The sequence below is a fragment of the Vidua chalybeata genome, chromosome 2 (assembly GCF_026979565.1).
Source record: "Vidua chalybeata isolate OUT-0048 chromosome 2, bVidCha1 merged haplotype, whole genome shotgun sequence".
Classification (NCBI taxonomy): Eukaryota; Metazoa; Chordata; class Aves; order Passeriformes; family Viduidae; genus Vidua; species Vidua chalybeata.
The window spans coordinates 108,966,769-108,985,631 of record NC_071531.1 but is presented as its reverse complement, the minus strand read 5'-3'; positions in this window follow the sequence as shown (position 1 = coordinate 108,985,631).

Below are 18,863 nucleotides of genomic sequence, written 5' to 3'. Positions count from 1 at the left end.
GAATTATCAAAGTCAGAAAAATGGACCTCTCATAAACTATAGGCATTATAAACAGTGGATAGTTTCACAACTACAATTAAACCTATTTGTTCTTTCAAAATGAGAAACAGCAATACAGAAGAACAACCCTAGTTTTCTACAAGTGTAATTTATAAGCATTTCTTTTGGGAATCCTGCCTCTACTGATAATGTTTTAATATGTGACATTGATCTAAACAGAGAGAGTATATCAAGTAGTAGTAGGTATTATGTAAATTTAATAATGCACATTTCATTGTAGGCATATCTTTGTGATTTCATACCATCAAGAAATATATAGTGGGCATTTTATCTTGCAAGGGGTTATCACAGACACCTTGCTGTCACAACCAATTATCATCTCTGTTAATAATAAGTAGGGGAAGATCAGGTTTATCATGAAAATGGCCTTGAAGATTCCTTAACTCAGCCCAGCAGAGAGAAGGAAATTTCACAAACCTCTTAGCAGCTGTAACGGTGTCAGGTTTTTGTTACAATGAGTCTCGCTATAAAGGGAAGAAGTTGGAGAAATGAGAATGAAAAGGACAAGTAGCAAACCAAAGACCTCAGCTAAAGGAATTTCTTGGTTAAGTTGGTATAAACTTACATTCTCACTCTCATTTGAAACAGCACGGTTTCTATCAGGACAGTTCATGCCCTTACACGTGCCTGTGAGTAGGAAAAGGGCAGCTGTGACAGCTATTTGAGACGACCTTATGTTACACCCTTGTTAAAGCTGATGGCAGTGATTTCAGCAGAGCTGGCATTTTGCTCTCCCTCCTTCGGTGTCCCCTGCTGGTGACACATCACAGGCAGGTGGCATCAGGAAAGGGTCTCAGCCCAAAGTTAGGAAAGAAGGTAATTTAAAAATGCTTGTAGTAAATGTTTCATGGTAAAGCAACGTGTAAAAACTATTTAGTGATTATTTTTTTGACAGTTCTCATGTTAAATGAGATAGCCTAGCAACCCAAAAAAATCGTAAGTTCAAAGTCTATATTTTGAAATAGTTGTTCTTTCTGAAAATGGAAATATGAAGTTGGTACCATAGGAGTTCTGTTTAGGCAGAAGGAAATAGTATCATCAGCTATGCCTGCAGTGAATAAAGTATAATAAATCTGTCATGCTTTCCTAAGCTTGCTTAAAATGGAAAACAGAAAAGGAAAGGATTGAAGAATGTTTCCAAAGTCATCCATACAAAAATACCAAGTTTACCATTTAGAAGTCATGGATATTTTTACTCTAGTGAAGCATCTTTGAGTTGCTGAATTCTCTTTTGTTAAGAAAACTATGTTACAGCGTGTCAAGCTATACTTGATGCACCTAAAATGTTTAAGATACCCTGAATTATCCATTGCAAAAAAGTCAGACACACACTCTCATGCATTCACTCTTCTCCCACTTATCGTATTGACAAGTAGAAAAGACATTAAATAGAGTATAAATGATACAGAGCCCTGTGAAGCAAGGAAACTTGACTTGATGCTCTGCTTAGCTGACAGAAAACCAAATACTTGACAGCAGTCACAGCAGTAAACATGGCTGTTAAAAGTTTTAAAGGATTGCCTAGTAGAAGCAGAAATACACTTCCAAAACTGCTCTGGGGTACACATACAGCATATGTGAAATGCACACCAAAATCTGAAAAAGAACTGTTTAATCTGCCCAAAACTAAATACTTTCATTCAGTTCAATTGTTTTCTGATGTATACAGGAGATGTTGCAAGTCTCAGACTTGTTTGGAAACAATTTCTCTGTGACTGTTGAGAAACAAATCCTAAGTCATATACTAAAGAGCTGAATGTGCTTCTCAGTGGTTATACTATTGTGTTACTTTCATGCTTCAAAAAGCATCTTAGAATTCAATAATAAAGTCAAATGAATTGATGTCTGGGTGATAGGTTATCACTTATCAAGATATTCTGAAGTAATTATTGCAGATCAGTTAGGAAGGAAACATTTCAGTAGGGAAGATAAGTGACAAGCTGCAAGGATTTTCTGCATTTCTACAGAAATGTAAAGTATTTAAAAAAAATAAAATTCATAGAGAAATCATGAAGTAAAAGCATACTGCCTCAGACAACACTATGTAGGTATTCTCTGTGTTCTGTCTTAAGATTTTTTTATATTTTCTTTTTTTTTTTTTTTTTTTTTTTTTTTTTTTTGCTTCATTTCATAATGCTATCCTGAGCTGATTTGATTAATTGTGTGGGGTAACTCCACTACTGAGATAATTTTCCTTTTCAGAATTTTTCAGGTAATGTACCTTGGTTTATCCCTGCTCCTTTCTTTGAATCCACCACAAGGATATTTCCAAAATACTTCTGACTCTTCTCTGATATGGAAGAGGAGTGGATTGAAAAGCTGATGGCACAGAGCAAATTGGAGAGGAATGAAATCTGCTCTTTAATCCCCAATTTTGTGATGCATTCTTGTTCAGGAAAGACATCCCTACAGAAGGTTGGTGCATGTGTGGTTTAGCAAAGGAGTAAGGTTGGGTCTCTTTCCAGTCTATACATCACCAATATAATTTCAAATCTATAGTATTGTGATTTGAGCAGATGTAGCCTGCTCAGACAGAGCTATGTCGTGTGCTGTTAGTAACATCTGAGATCTCTTATCAAATCTAAAAATACTTCTAGTGTTTTTTTGGTTTTGTTTTTTTTAACCTCACTTGTCAGTTCCAGAGACTGCAAGAGAAGCACTCATGAGCTTTAGAGAAATTGAATCATTTAAGTTCTTGGGTTTTTTTTTTTTTTTCTGAACCTCTAAAATGATCCAAGGAAGGGTTCTAAAGCCCCAGTGTAGCATTGATTCCACCTTTATTTTTTTTTTAATTTCTTTTAATCTTGTCAGTCTTACAGATTGTTGAAGGACAGTGATAGAGAGATGGGGAAGTTGATGCTAACCTGTGATCTTTTAAAAACGTATATAAGGGGAAATTCTGTTCATACTCTGTTCCATATTTATTTATTGAGATAATGTCTACCACAAGTTTATTGTTTGTGTTGTAAAGAGTGTAAAGCTTTAAAGTTCTTTACTGTTTCATGTACATTTCTTTGAAAGATATAGAATATCAATATGGCAGATCTGTTAGCTCCACACTTCACTGCCCATGAAACAAACTGAGGAAAAAAGAGCCCAAGGTTACCTACACATATACAACACATAGGAAATGTGTTTAATCTCCCAAGATGGGGTATAAGAGAGGACACATTCATGTATTTAGACTCATGCAAGGTGAATACTTCTTAGCTAGCAATGAAGTATGTAGCAGTCGTCATTCATTGTTCAGGGGTTGGGGTCATATTATTGAGGGTTCCTTGGTTTTTATCCAGGGCTTTTGCAAAATCATTTGCAACAGCAAAACATGAGCTTCCTGCTCTTCTGTTCCTTTATTCACACAACATACAATTTATTTACTGGGCTTTTAATGATGGTGTAGCACTTTTACATCAGAGTTTCAAGTGAAATTTGCTGCATCTTTGCATGATACTGATTTGTTTGTATGAACTGGCCCTGGAGCACCTGAGTACAACCAAAGAGATGTATCACAAGGGCAAGCAGAATCTAGACTGAGGGCGCTGGCTACTACCTTAATAGCACCAGTGATCTGTAGAGAGCATCAATTAGTCTCATACTCTACTCAGTTCACAATAACTGGTTTTGGTGACACCTTGTTATTAAGGTTTTCTGGGATTCAGTTGTTCCTGTGGCTCTAAAAATCAGACAGAGTATTTAGTAGTAGCAGGTGTTAGCAAACTATCATTACTAAGCTCCCTCAGAAACAATTTATGGTCTATTTTATAGATCCTACCATGCTCATGAATCTAAGCTTCATTCCTGATGCAATTGATCAAACTAAGCCCTGTAAAGGCAGTAACAAGGCAGAGGGAGGGGGATGGTTTTTAGAAGATTCTTTAAGCAAGTCACAAAATGAGAAGAAAGGAACAGGATGACACTATGCTGCTTAGTAAACCCAGCTGATCAATAAACTTATTATTAGCAAAGGCTAAAATGTCCCACTCTGGGAGCCTTTTGTACAAACACCATTGTAAGTGGGTGAGTATGAAAATGGGAGCTTGTGGGGATGCATAGGGGAAACAGACACAGTGTTTGGGATTTCAGGCCATTCATTATTTACAAAATGCTTGTGGCTGGCAGCGTTAATTACTTCACTTCTAAAGAAAGTGGAGGGCTTGTTCTGCTTTTCAGTTGAGGAGAAGCTCTTTACTATGCAGCATTATTTATGTGTTTGCAAGGAAGTAATCTTGTCAGTTGATTTCCTTATTTTATTTAAAAGCTGAAATCATTACAAACTGGTGAAGCAATAGTTAAGGGGGAGCTGCAGGAAAAAAACATTCAAAGCCCCTGCCACGGCCGCACTTGCCATTGGAAGGAGCTGAGGCTCCTGCTGATCCCAAGGGAATTCACACCACGGGGCAAGGAGCTGGCTGGGATCAGACCAGTTGCTTCTGCCAGAGCAAGACAAAGAGAGAAGGAGAAAGAACGTGTTGCAGTTGTTTGACAGCCTCTGGTAAATTATGCCTCTTACCTGTAAAGTCTCTAAATCCCCTTTCAGCATCTCACAAAGAACAATAATTGTTTATTGATCTAAACGTTAACAATGTATCGCTTGTTCTTCAATAAGGTCTAGAAATGTAACTCAAGGGCAATAACTGCTTTGGATAAACAACAGACTTGATGGATGTGTGCTTTTTTTTTTTCTTTTTCTAAACTATGAGCATACTGTTGAAGCATTTTGTTGTTATCTTGATGTAATCCTTGTACACACCTGTACCTGTATGGGCTTCACTCTGTCTTTCAAAGAGACATTTTTCTTAGCAGTGTTTAATACTTCCCTATAAATGGCTGTTTTAAAGCACATAAAAATGCAGAATTCTGTTTCAAATCGTTCTTTTTACCTTCCTGCAGCATCTGTGCTTTGTCAGCCGTTCAGATGTTATATAGAAAAATAAAAAGCAAAGTGATACGAGATAAAACACTTGGCAGCATAAACATCAGTGGAGGAATTTTCCTCACACTACCAGCATTGTGTATGCACTAGGTGGGCACACAGGAACAGAATGTGTTTCTCAGATAACAACCAGCCAAACTGCTAGAGGAATGTAATAAGATGGAAGTTTGTATTCGTGTATATTTAGTGGATTTGTAAATGAGTCCATTCTGCTTCATTTCAAGATAGAGTGGTTATGTTTAAAATGAAGGTGATTTGATGGCTGCCTAGCAGAACACCAGGCAGGGGTTCTTCCTGGCCTTTGATAATGACACCGACAGCAGGAGGCTCTAACCAAGTTATCATATAAAACTCTGTCTCATGCAGAATGAGTACAACAAAATTTCCAGACCCAGGGCTTTCTCCAACCTGCTAGATTTGGACAGCTGATAAACCCTAGGGTATCTCAGCAACAATTAGTTACTTATCTTCAAATCTTGAAAATGGAGGTTGAAAGTTAAGTAGCCACATAAAGCTAAACACCTCTGGGACAGGTCTTGAGTCCAAGCTAGGCAGAAATGACAGAAAATCATTGAGAACTGAAAATGTTAAAAGGTCAGAAAAAAATTGTGATCCAGCCCTGTTTGACCAGTTTATCAGTTGGTATTTTGGTCTCCTTTTAAGAATAAAACAACATTTTCCCTCCTCTGAAGCTGTTTGTGTTGGCATGAAGGATTTGCCTATGATCTAAATATGTCATCTTATTTAGATGTGTTTCATACTCAAGAAGGGTCATGTTTTTAGAGGAAACTTTGATTCAGAAAAACTTTTAGTGGAAATATCACTGATAATGTATGAAATGAGTGGCAGAGGACTGGGAACATGTGGCTGCCTGACTTAGTTACGTTACAATACATTCTGGAATTTCCTTCTTGCAGTCTGGTTAGTGAGTGAAATTCTGGCCACAAATAAGCCAAAAGTGAAACTGTTCTTGATTTCTTTGGAATATCAGATCTTTAGCCTATAGAACTTCTTTGCAATTCGGCAGATAAAGTAGGTTTCTTCTAGCAAAGACTGTAAATTAAAATCTAACTATTTTTTATGGCTGTACCTTTGAAATCATTCATATGCACACTTTTTAGATTTTGATCTTTCTGGGGAATTTCAATCACTATAATATTTCCTCTGCCCTTATCTACCATATTTAAAATTTCTCAGAAGCCAATTCTGGAAATGTGGGATTTTCCTAGAAATTTTGGGCCATTCCTATCAATTTGGAAATATGAATTCCCTTTGCTGTTATAGTCCATGAGGTTCTTGGAGTTTTTTGCTGAATCATTGGGACCTTGGAATGAATGCCTAGGTATAACAATATTTGTTTTGATATCCACATCATGGTCTGTGATCCGTGATTCCCCTTAGCTCCCATTTCCAGATCCCAAGAAGGAATTAGTCCCTAGGCTTGTTCTGCTTGCTCAGTCATGTTGCCCTTCGAGGGCCTCAACAGACTCTTATAAGAACAGATCCTTGTCTTTGCTTGTGCTAACATACTCACAGTAGAGAAGCCAAAACCCAGACTTTAGCAGAGATCAAAGCTTTCTCTGCTGCTTGAACTGAAGATAAGTTGTTGCTGTCCATTATTTGAAAGGATCTTACCCGAAAAGCTCAGTCTCCCTTCTCAGGAAAAGCTTTTTTTCCAGATGCTTCAGTTGCATTAGGTATCTAGGTGGATTTATATGGAGACAGCTGCTAGATATAAAGTAAAGTTAAGATGGATTTTTTCATCACTATTTCTTCTATTCCAACTATTTGCTGCATTTCATTGTTTATTGTGTTTTTTTTTTTTTTTTTTTTTTTTTTTTTTATTTCCTGAGGCTGAAAACTGCTTTTGGCTTCATATCTTGACTCAATTGAGATGGTGTTTCATTCTTCACAACTATAGTAGTTTGAAAAGGATTCTGACAAGAAACTTCTTTCTATGTGATTTCATTAAATTTCAAGATTATGTTGCCCTGGAAATTCTTGAACAGAAAATGATTTAAAAGAAAGGAAAGAAAAGAAAACACAAAGAATGGCTTCATTAAATGTAGTGGAAGTATCACTGGAAATCCCACGAGTGTGTTTCACAGGATACCACCCTTTCTTCTAGGTGAACAATTCCCTAATCTATGCCAGACAAAATGAATCATTGTGTTTTACTGGCAAAACAATTATTAGCAAAAGTAAGCTGAAGATAAAAAGAACAGCAAAATAGAGAAGAAAATTCAGTTGTTGGATTATTTTGTTCTGATTGATTTTAATTACTCTATTCCTGTTTCTTTAAAAATCTTAACCCTGCTTTTTGAATATATGGCTCCTTCCCTAGTGAATTACATTTTATACCTGATGAATCTGGGGGTTGCTTTGGTTGATAGGTCATGGTTCACATTAAGACATGTGCCATTGTTACTCCAGATTCTCTGAGCCACCAACAGCCTAAATATTTAATACAGAGCATTACAGAATTTAGAGGGAAATGCAGGGAGGGGGTTTAGAGGGAAATACTGTTTGGAGCAACCTAAATCTATTCTCTTTGGTTTTGTACCTCCTGAAATACATGCTGCAGTCTCTTTTAAATCATCTCCAGGAAATGTATATTTGTGCTCAATATTTTTAAGTCAGCTGGCACTAAAAGTGCAAATTCTTAAACATAGAGCTATAATTCTATCTCATCTCTTTTATTGCCTTCTAATCACAAAGGAAATTAGTGAAATTGTCTTAAAAGGCACAAACACTGCATTTGCTGTGGTTCTTTTTCTCCTTACTGCTTGCCAATGGGATTGGCTGCCATAATGGAATTTTTTACTAGCTTTGATCCATTAAGAAATTCAGTGCTTGCTGGAACCCAGTGTGGGCCAAAATCTTTGAGTATTTAGGATGGAAACTTTCTGAAGGGTAAATGTTTTGTAGGTATTCAGAAGAGAATCTGCAAATGTTTTATTAATATTATTTTTAGGTTTGGTTGGGGTTTTTTGTTTGGTTTTTTTTGTTGTTTTTGTTTTGTTTTTTGTTTGTTTTTGTTTCTCTTGTTTTTAAATCCCTGTATGTTTCTGTGTAGATAAGTTTCATGTTGACCTGGTAATGCTTGGCATTTCTATATTTACTACCTGGACAACTGTCCTATAAACCAGTTGTTGGTGATTCCGCTTTTGTACCTGAAGTCAATATGGGATTCTTTATTTCTTGTAATGGACCTTACTCTGTAGAGCTTGGTGTCAACTGGCATTCATTCTGATTTATCCCAGAATACACTTAAATACCCAAAGGTGTGAAGTGACTACAGCAAATGGGCAAAAATACCTCTTTAGTGACTGCAGGTATCTTTTATCTGCTTACTTCTGATATAAAAACAGGAAGGAGGACTCTTTTTAAGTTTACATGATTATTTTAAGGGATGATGTCTGGGATAAAATGTTTTTCTTTGTTATACTCCAGAAAATGGTTTCATTCTCTCTTCTGTGTTGCCATTGTCCCTGCTCTCACTTCTGAGAGTCTGTAGCAAAGGAGTCATCATATCTAAGAGGATTAATTTCAGGGAATATCTTTGAGCAGTATCGAAAGCTGGAGATTATCCAAATTCTAACACAGTGCTACTGTACACATGTGAACTGAGATTCTTGAAGCTGGAAACTTAGCAGAATAGGAAGATCTTCTTTCAGAGAACAATTTGAATACTCTCATATCAGGATGAAACCTTTGTCAAAATCAGTTTATTTCTTGGAAGAAGCAGAAATATGTTAAGTGACATAGGAAAGAGAAATAAAATCATTGAAGAAAAAAGTTGAGCCTTGGGGCTAAAAAGTCTTATAACTATAGTCAGCTGAAGAGAGAGTCCTGTCACAGGAAGTGACTCATAGATTCTACTTCTAGCTGCTGTTGTCAGCTCTGCTTACAATACATGTAATATATGAATGAACACTTAGTTGGTGAAGTGAACATTTTATAAGTACCCTTTTTTTTTTAAAATCTGATCATACTTCAAGGATGAAGTGTGCAAAGTAAAAGGAATATTGCAGGCCTGTGTCCTGCAATTCCTTTGGCACATGCTTCATTTTATGATAGAAGGTTACAAGCTGAATGAAGAATATTCTGTCACTGGTTTTGAGTAGCATTAACATGTTCTTGGCTGTCATTTTAGAAAGCTATTCCAAATTTTCTTTCTTTTTCCTCCTGCATTGCTGTGATACTGTTTCTTATGTTCAGCTCATCATTTGTGCACAGGTCTTTGCGGTAAAAATTAATTTAATAGTTTACTACATGTGAAGGAAGTGGGAGGAAAATTTCAAGCCAAAGGAAATTCAAAGTACCACACCTGGACAAGAGTAACTGAAACACAAATAAGAGGGCTGGCTGAATGAAAATCAGATGGTCAGAGAGGACCTGGGGTCACTGGTGAGCACCAAGTTGACCGTGTCCTGACAGTGCTCTCTTGTAGAAAAGCAGCTCTCTGGGCTGCATGAGGCAGAGCATTGCCAGAAGGTCAAGAGAGGTGATGCTTTCCCTGTGGGAAGCAAAACCCACAAACCACGGGGTAGATGCAGACACCCAGGTCTTTAGCAAAATGCCAACAGATGGCTTTGCAGCACTGCTCACTGTAGCTGGATGGATCTGTTGCTCATATTCTTCACCTGCATAGGTCTGTGTTTGGCTGGTGTCTGTTCTCAAGCAGATGGTAGGCCAAGTTCTCATCATCAAGCACAGCAAACTCACTCCAGGATACTCTTGCCAAAGACAGAAGAGTGGAGTCCCACAATCTTTTTATGAACAGAAGGCTTTTATTTCTTCTTTTTCCACCTTGTTGATATGGCAACCTGCTAGTCCCTACCACAGAGAGTAGAGGCATTTTGTTTTGTACCTCAATTATGACACCTAACAGCCCTTCTTACAGCAGAAGGGTTTTTTCAGCTGAACTTTTTCTTAGCTGGGAGCGATAAAAAGCATGAGCACTAAATTACTTTATCTCAAGGTATTTAAATAATAAGCTGCTATTCCAGAAATGAGAAAGGTGGTTCTTACCCATCTGAGATTCAAGAAGCTGAAATGCAATACATCAGGCTGTGGTGGTCAAGTGATGTAAACCTGTGAAAAGCAGAAAAGCCAAAAGATGTGGGACTGGGGCTGTCTACATACATTTGGACATGCACCCTAGGGCTGTGAAGTTACAGAGTTTAAATACACCCTTCCTTTCTAAGTCATTTTGTGCCTATGACCAGACAGCAAGGAGTGCACAGAATGTGTGACTGTGTCCAAAGGCAGAAGTAGGAATGACTTGTATAACTGTATCCATGTACAGAAAGACAGGGTTAGTTTTTTGTTGTTGTTGTTTATTTGTTTTTTGGGTTTTTTTTTAAATTTGTATCTTATTCTAATGAATCATGTAGGGTTGGAGGGTTTTTTTCAATTTTCATAAAAACTACCTATGATATCCTTGCTGATGGTTCTGTTGATGAAAACATAAGGAAAGGGGAAAGGCGAAACTGTGCTGCCAGTTTTACAGCATTGCTATTTTTTTAATTCCACTGCTCTGCTGTGAGGTAGCTGTAGAGGATCTGGCTCACAGATTAAAGTATGTTTTTTCTTGTGTCATCTTTTCGTAAGAATTCACTCCCCAAATAGCTTTACTTGTACATAAAATGTACTTAAAGAGATAATTGCAACGGCAAAAATGGGTTAGGAGCATGAAGAATAAATAAAGATTTCACCTGAGATATAATGTTAAAATGGACAAGAAAGCAATGGATTATTGAAGAACAAAGGAAGTTAAAGAGCTGGCCTTATTCCTACTCTTATTTAAGAAGTAGAAGAAATTTGCCAATTTTTATATAAGGGCTGTTAAATATGATACAGATTTGCTGTAGCAAAGGTGACAAAAGATTTTCTACACCTTCTTCTCTGATAATATGTCTTTGCCTAAAGAATTGTTGTAAATGATAGAAATGGAGATACAGAAACAAAGGGCCAAATTCAAGCAAATATTAATCCCCATCTTGCATAATTTATTTCATATCTTTCAATAAATTTGAAATTTTGATCGACTAGATCTCTGGTCAAAACTTTGAAAATACATTTTTACTTTATATTTTAATGTCAGCTCTGTCTCAAGGTTTGTTAGCTTGCAATTTATTGTTCATCCACTGGCTATCCCTGTAACTTTTCAGATGGTGGTCAATACTAAACAAGGGAGACTAAATTGGACTGCATAGAGTGGAGTCTTGATTCTTGGTGTTTTTTGGAGCAAGTTTCTTCTGCCTAAAATAAGCTGTATTCAAAACACTATAACTCTGTGCTTGCTCTTACAATTTGATTTATTTTTTTAATATTTAAAAAAGAACTATTGCAAATGACCAGCCTTTATCTGTGTGGCTGTGTATGTACCTGTATGTAGAGATAGAGAGATGTAATAAAGAGTATTAATTATAAAGCTACACGGATTATAATGAAAACTTAATTAAGTTGTCATGTAACATTCTTCCTGCAAAACCTCTATGAAATCCCATGGGCTTGCTTGGAAGTCTCTTTGGATATACATGTTCAGCTGTGCAGGTCAAATTTCTTGGCTGGAGTTATCTAATGAGATGACAGAGTTGCTTAGATAAAGTCATCTTTAGATTAAAAAAGAGAAATAAAAAACCCCAATTCCTTAGTTTTACTTTAAGTGTATGATGACTTTTCCCTTTGCATTTGAAATCTCATTATTATATTTTCACTTTTTTCTCATGTCTTCTTCTTTCTTGCCCTTTCTGGCAGTGACCACATCTGTGAGCTAGCTGCATAAGCAGCACTCGTTATTTGCTTATTCAAGTATTGCAGGATATTTAATTTCAGATTTGTGAATTAAGGAGAGACAAGATGCCTCCCAGTTCTCCAGGTGATGCTTAAGAGAGCACAGGATTTTATAGTTCACTAGTTAAGATACCTTTCTGAGGTTAAGCTAATGACATTTTATATACCTTATTAGCTATCTGATGGTGCACTAACAAAAATATATTAAACTTTATTTTAAAAAAAAAAGATAACTAATGAAATCACGTGAAACATCTGTTAATATTGAAAGCCCCAAGAAGTATTGCAGAGCTGCCCTCTAAGTTTGAATGTAATATATTGCAAAAAAAATAGAATGTTTATGATCCAGTGTTCCTGTAATTTTCTTTCTCTCTAAGTGATTTTTTTCATTTTCTTTTTCATCTGTTGCATCATGAATGGGTTAAAAAAAAGAATATGTATTCCCAGCCATGATTCCTTGTCCTCAGTGAGTAAATCAAATATACATAGGAGAAAAAAAAAAAAAAAAAAACCAAAACCACAAACCTCAAAGAATTACATCAGTTAGAAACCAACAGCCATTCTGGGGTTTCTGGAACACCAGGGAGAGCAACAGGAAAAATGATCCAAAATTTTTTCTTGTGGGATCCATCTCTGTTGATCTACTTTAGTCTGACTGCATCATTTCCCTAGCACAAATCCTAAGTGATGCAAATATCCCTTTTCTCTTGGTTAGTGGTGTCTATTTATCTTGTATTAGCACCTAAGGGTTTAAGCTTTACTGCTGTGTCATGTTCTGTACAATTATCCTACAAAAACATAGAAAGGAAAGCATGTCTGTTCTGCAGAGCTTCCAATTTAAATACCATGTGAGGTAATTGATATTTCAAAGTAAGGAAGGAAGAGTAAGTTGGGAGTTAATTCTGAAAAAAAAAAAAAAAGAAATTTAATCTGGGGCAATAGCATGTTATCTGCTTTATACCTTTGAGGTGTTCACAGGTCTAAAAAGGGTGAAAAGCAACACCTGCAGCCTCATCTTGATACTGAGCAAAACAGAAAAAGGAATAGTGAATATGGTTGTATGCATTAAAAAAAATGGTGCTGCTGATCCCCTTCATATTATTCAGATAGTCACTTTTACCATCCACCCTCCAACACTGATACTGCTGACGATAGTAGCTATAAAATGGCAAACCCATAAAATATCTTGTACTCAGAAAGGAGCTTGCTGAGATAAATGAGGGACTTGATGCCAGAAATCTACGAGCCAAAACAGTTATTTTGGCAGAAAATTTTGAACAGATAGAAGTGAAGACATATGGCATTTAGGCCACAGGGGTGGAAACTGCAGCAGCTGAGACACACAAGAATGAAGACTTGGATGAACACTCATTTTTCTTCTCATTCCGGGCAGCTCAAGTGCCTGAAGAACCTTCAAGATCTAGATTATATTGCATGAGATTATATGGATGGACAGCTAAAAAAAGATGACAAATTGTATAACTCAGTTGGAGAAAAGTTAAGGTTTTCCTGAATCTGAGCCCAGACAGAAAGATAGAACAGAAAGATATCTGGGGAAGGAAAAGTGAGAGGGCTCTGTTTGAATTGTGCTGAGGTTGGAGGAGAGATGAGCTCTCCAAGAGAGTGAGAAAATATTAGAAAATAAGGCCAAGTTAGGTATAGAGAAAAGAAGGAATTCACCTGAACTTTCCTTTAGGAAATATTGCATTAATAAAATATAAAGTGTGTGTCTACTCCATAGTTTCAAGATTTTCCCAAATGTCCCTGGTTGCCATGGAGACGAGAGCCTAAGGACTGAAAAATAGTTTGTTGAAATTTAAAATTCTACTCTGTAATACTAAACGTGGGTTTTGCCTGAAGTGTGGAGACTCTTTGGGTCAGAAGAAGAGCAGCTTTTGCTTTCAGAAAGAGTTTGACAGTGTCAGGAGAAGTATTGTCACTGCTAGTTACAAACAGCTAAATTCAGTGAATATCTTCTTTCTTCCTGAGAGGAGAAATTGTAAGAAATGAGAGTGGAGTTGGTGAGGTTCACCTCCTTTTCTCAAACTGAAATGCTCTGACACATGGAGCAGTGTCAACTAGGCAGGACAAAACACGCTTCAAGCTAATAACTGCAGCAAAATGCTCCCTCATCCGTGCGGGATCTGTTCCCGCTGGGTGCAAATTACATAATCCCGCACATCGCGGGGCTGCGAGCGGCGGGAGAAAGAAAGGGAATTGCTGAGTGAGGATAAAACCCTGCCCTCACATTTGTATGACCAGCACAAAGCCAGAAAACCTGTTTCTGAAGCTATGAGTATGCATCTTCTGGTATTTTCTAAAAATATGCCCAGAAAGCTTGCTGCTTTGAAAGAAAAGTGCAGTTCAGGAAATTTCAAAAGGGGAAAAATAATACTATTGCATTTGCTGTTACTCCTCTGTTTCCTTCATTTTCTCAATATATTACTGAAAATTGAAAACAAGCTCATGATATGTACATCAAAAGAAAACTTTCCCTGTGATGGATGATAGCAGGACAAGGTCAACAGCAGAAGTGATTTAAGCATTTACTGTTGCATTATTCCACTGCAAAATCTGCAAGGCAAAAACACACTAATAAATATTGAGCCACATTATCCTGCTTATGCCCCTCTGTTTGTAAGAAGAAATCGTTCTGGAAATTCCAAATTTGACATTCTATCCACCACTTCTGTTGGCTATGATTTCATATTTGCTTGAAAGATGTTTAAGAAGTGCTTACAGGTATTTAGGAGTAACCAAACCATTCTGTGAGCTTTGAAACAGAACAAAATGTAGATTATTAAAGCTCAGAAAAAAAATTAAAATAATCTGCATTGTATTACCTTAATACTTATATAAGAAAAATAGTATACATTTTTTCATCATTTAAAAAAAATAAATTACTCCCAAGTTGAGGAAAAAGAGTTTACATAAAACGATTGGCTGAACATATTGATAGTAACAATAACAAATACTAGCAAAGCATGCTCCCTTTGGGACAGCATCACTGTCATGAGGAGATATATAAACACGTAAAGAAGGAAGGGGAAGTGGAAGGAACAAAGGGAAAGATGTAAAATAAAAGCACATTTACACATTTCATAACTATAGCTACCTCCTCAAGTGAAGCAAAGAGGGAGAGATGGTACAAACAATATTTTCCTGATGAAATATTATGGCCAGGAAGAGAGTCTTGATGTAGCACAAGCTCCCTATAGTGTACATTTTTTATTCTACAGCCTGTATACTATAGCACAGTGCTCATCATAATTGCACTAATAGGTTTTGGTTTCCTGGAGTGACCCAACACGTCTTGGCAGGAATCACACAGGCAAGGGGGTCCAGGCAGCATCATCTGTGACCCTTCCCATGTTCCCAGAGTACAGCCTTCCCCTGGTCAGGAGTGTCCATGGGGCATAAATTGTTTGGGTCCATAGGTCTGGACCCATAACAGTTTATAGGAACCCCCTAAAAACTGTTAATTCCCTAGAAATCAAATCTGCCAACTTAGGAATTTTTTGCCCTAATGTTTCTGCAATTCAAAAATTATTGCACCATTGTGAAATTCCTTTAATAAAGATTTCATAAATATTTAATGCATATTAGGCCTTAAATAGAAAATATTTATAAGGAATAAATGGTGTTCAACTAAGACACATAATTTCTAGTAACTCCTCTTTTTTATTAATATTTAGGGAATTTCTTGTTAGCAGACCATTCTGCTTGGGGCTGCTGCTTCAATAGTGCTTCATTCTTGGCCTTGTCATTTAAGTTCCTCATTTAATTTAAATATAAAAACTTCTATCAATTTAATGTTCTAGTTTCTCATTGTTTTAAATTAAAATGAAAAAATCTATCCCTTTGTATACCACTGAATATTTGAGACATTTAAGCAGCTTTGAAGAAATCTTTTACTAAACTTTCTTTTTCTGTGTTCTTCCATAACATAAAGGGGAAAAGACAAGTAAGATGATAAACTTTCTTGAACTGATTCTTGAATCTGTAAGAAATATGATGATCAATAATAAAGTTTTGTTTTGCCAAGGCATCCCTAGGTTTTGCTTTCCTCTAAATTAACCCAGCCTACCGATTTCAGTGTTTTTTTGGGTTTTTTTAATCAGATCTCTGCTTTCACTGTTTATGGCACAGATTGCTCTTGTTACAGGGTTTAAAAGACCTTTGCTTTTTCACAGTTGTGGCTACTGCTGTTGGGTTATATGAAACTCTCCATTTCTGGCAGTAGGAGCATTGTATCTCAGCAGTGCCTGCTGCCTCCAAGTGGGAAGTCTTGGTTTAAGTCCAGTAAAAGCAAAGAAAGAGTGGTGTTAACTTCCTGCACACTCAGGTCAGAAACTGTGAGAACACCAAATCTGTTTGCCCACAGAGTGCTCAGAAATTCCTGTCATAGAGGCTGGTTGCAGTTTTTAATCTATAACCATTCAGAGCTTTAACAAATCCAGGCTGAAAGGCAGAAACTACCTCCTGTTCAAAGAAGTACTGAAATTATCAACTTTAGTCAAGTAATCTTGTACTAGATCAGAATCCCTCAAGGAAATATTTACATTTTGCCAGTTTACTCAGAGGAACAGCTCTGGGGATCTGGAGATATCCTCTGCATATATATTTTAATTTTGGGGTTATTTTTTTAACTGCAGGAAACAGTGCTGCCAGGGCTGAAGCTAGTGATTTAATCATAGGATTGCTAGAGGCTGCACTACCCTATCTGCTCAGAAATCAATATCTGTACTCTCAGTTATATTAGAGAAATGTTTACTTCTTTACCTGACCAAGATATGAATTTCTATATTCTTTGTTTCTGATTTTTTTTGAGTTAATAATTTGTGGGGAAAGTAGCCTAATTTATTTTGAAATCCTTTAATACTGCACAATTTTCCCATTATTGACTGGTTATTTTGTGTGTATATATAGCACCATTCACATGCATCAAGATGCTCTGCAAAGGATTTGGAATGCTGTGTATGTAGGAAGCGATGCTCTTTGCTAAAACACAGCCATCAGCAAGGCAGGGTGTAGTAGTAACCTTTGTGTTGCTGGTGCTACTGATTTCAGCTCAGGAGGTGAATAGGAGAACTCAGCTGGTGCATCAGGAGAATTTAAGCAGGTGAAATGCAATTAGTTGTGTTGGAATATGATCAGGATACTGGTGCTAAACCCCAGCCTGATGAAAAGCACTGTGGGATTCTTAATGGCCACGAGTCAGAGAAGGTTTTATTTCTCATCCCAAGGACAAAACCTCTATTAGCAGAGTGCCTCCTGCCACTCACTGCAATGTTGGTTTAATATGGGCCCATAGGGAACAGTGTCACCTCCTGTGGCAAGTCACCATTGCCACATCTGCTCCCTGTGCAGGGGAGAGGGACACGGCAGCAAGAGGAAAGTGCAGAGATTTGCTGGCTGTCACTCAGGACACGGGGCTGAGTGGGATGGCAGGGGCTGCTCCAGTGTGATTTTGGTAATGGCTGAACATATTTCCTGGTGGGAGCTGTCCCCGGAGGATTCCCATCCACAGGCTTCGTTTGCTTAATGAGAACAGATGAGATCGCGGCTCAAGGTGCTTGGCTACAAAAAGCACATTAAACAAGTCAGGGCAGGTGATTCTCCCACTATAAAAATTGACAGTGTGGGATTAGCTGGTGCTGCGTTGGAAATCTATTAGCATTTGAAGCAGTTTGAATTAGAAGTCTTGATGGAATTACAATTACTTTCCTTCTCTGTGAATTTTGCTGCTATCTTTGTGTACCTTGTAATGAGAATACTTATAAACCAAGGAAGATGTTTTCCAAAGTCCCATGTGGAGCCATATTTCTCTGTCAGATTTACAAGCCTGTATGGATAAGGGTCTAGGAGAAGATGGACAGAGGAAAGTAAAGCCAGTGGGTTTCTGCTTATCAAGTCTGACAGCACACACCAAAGCGTGGAAGTGGGTAAAGTGAGGAGGCATAAAGGTCGCAGCCTTGGGAACAGGCATCGGTGGTGGTCAGAACTACTCAGCGCATGGGTAAGAGTATCCTGCTTTCTGTACACTCAGTGCAGGGTGATGCACGTAGAATAATAAAGAAGTCATCATCTCAGTCAGGGAGTTGGATTCATGTAACTTTTTCTGACTGGGATTCTGTTTCCTTTTGTGTTCAAGCTGACAGACAGGAATTAACAATGTGTGCTAGTGCCAGGATATTGAGGATATGCAATGATTTCCTCATAACTGCGTCTAAAAAGTGAGAAACCTGCAATCTTCTTCACTCCTTTGGTGACTCCTAGACAATCTTATAGCAGCAAAGTAAAAAAAAAAAAAAAAAAAACAAACACTAGTGATGATTTTAACTTGATGTGAGTGGAGTGGTGCCAAAATTAGTGCAGCATGAGAGGAGGTGAAGGCAGAAAAACAGGAGGTGAAGCCAAGTGAGGCCACCTGACTGGGGAGTTTAGGATGGAAACCTGGGGAGAGTTTTGAAATACACATTGGCCTGCTGGGCAGCCACAGAAACAAAAAAGAAGAGAGAAAATAATGACTAACAATCTGGGGAAAAGAGAGTGGCCTATGTAACCCCTGAGAGAAGGAATTGTCAAAGGAGGTCATGTGGTGATCTGTAGATAAATTGTGAGCAGGAAGGAAACCAGAAGGACCTGAGAACTGGTCTCAGGATTTTAATATGGAAACAGTGAAATAAAATGCACATCATGGAAAAATGTTGCCTGTTGTATGGACACAGATGTGTTATTGCATATTTTTCCCTGGACCAGTGTTTGCTTTAAATTAATGAGGACAAAAGAGAGGTGACCATCACACATGAGCTGCAAGAAAGAGAAACACTATTAGATGATTATGCATTATTTATGAAAATAGCATTTGTTTCTCATACTGTATTTTGGATCTCTTCTAGAAACTCAGGGACATCTTAGATTTCATTATCATCAGTACTACTGTTTATTTTTTTAACTTCAGAATATTTCAGCTCAAAATGTGCAGCTATTGTTTTTGGAACTTGACATCTGTGTGTCTCAAATAACTCACATTTGGGTTTAATTTGTATCTTGATCCTTACACAGG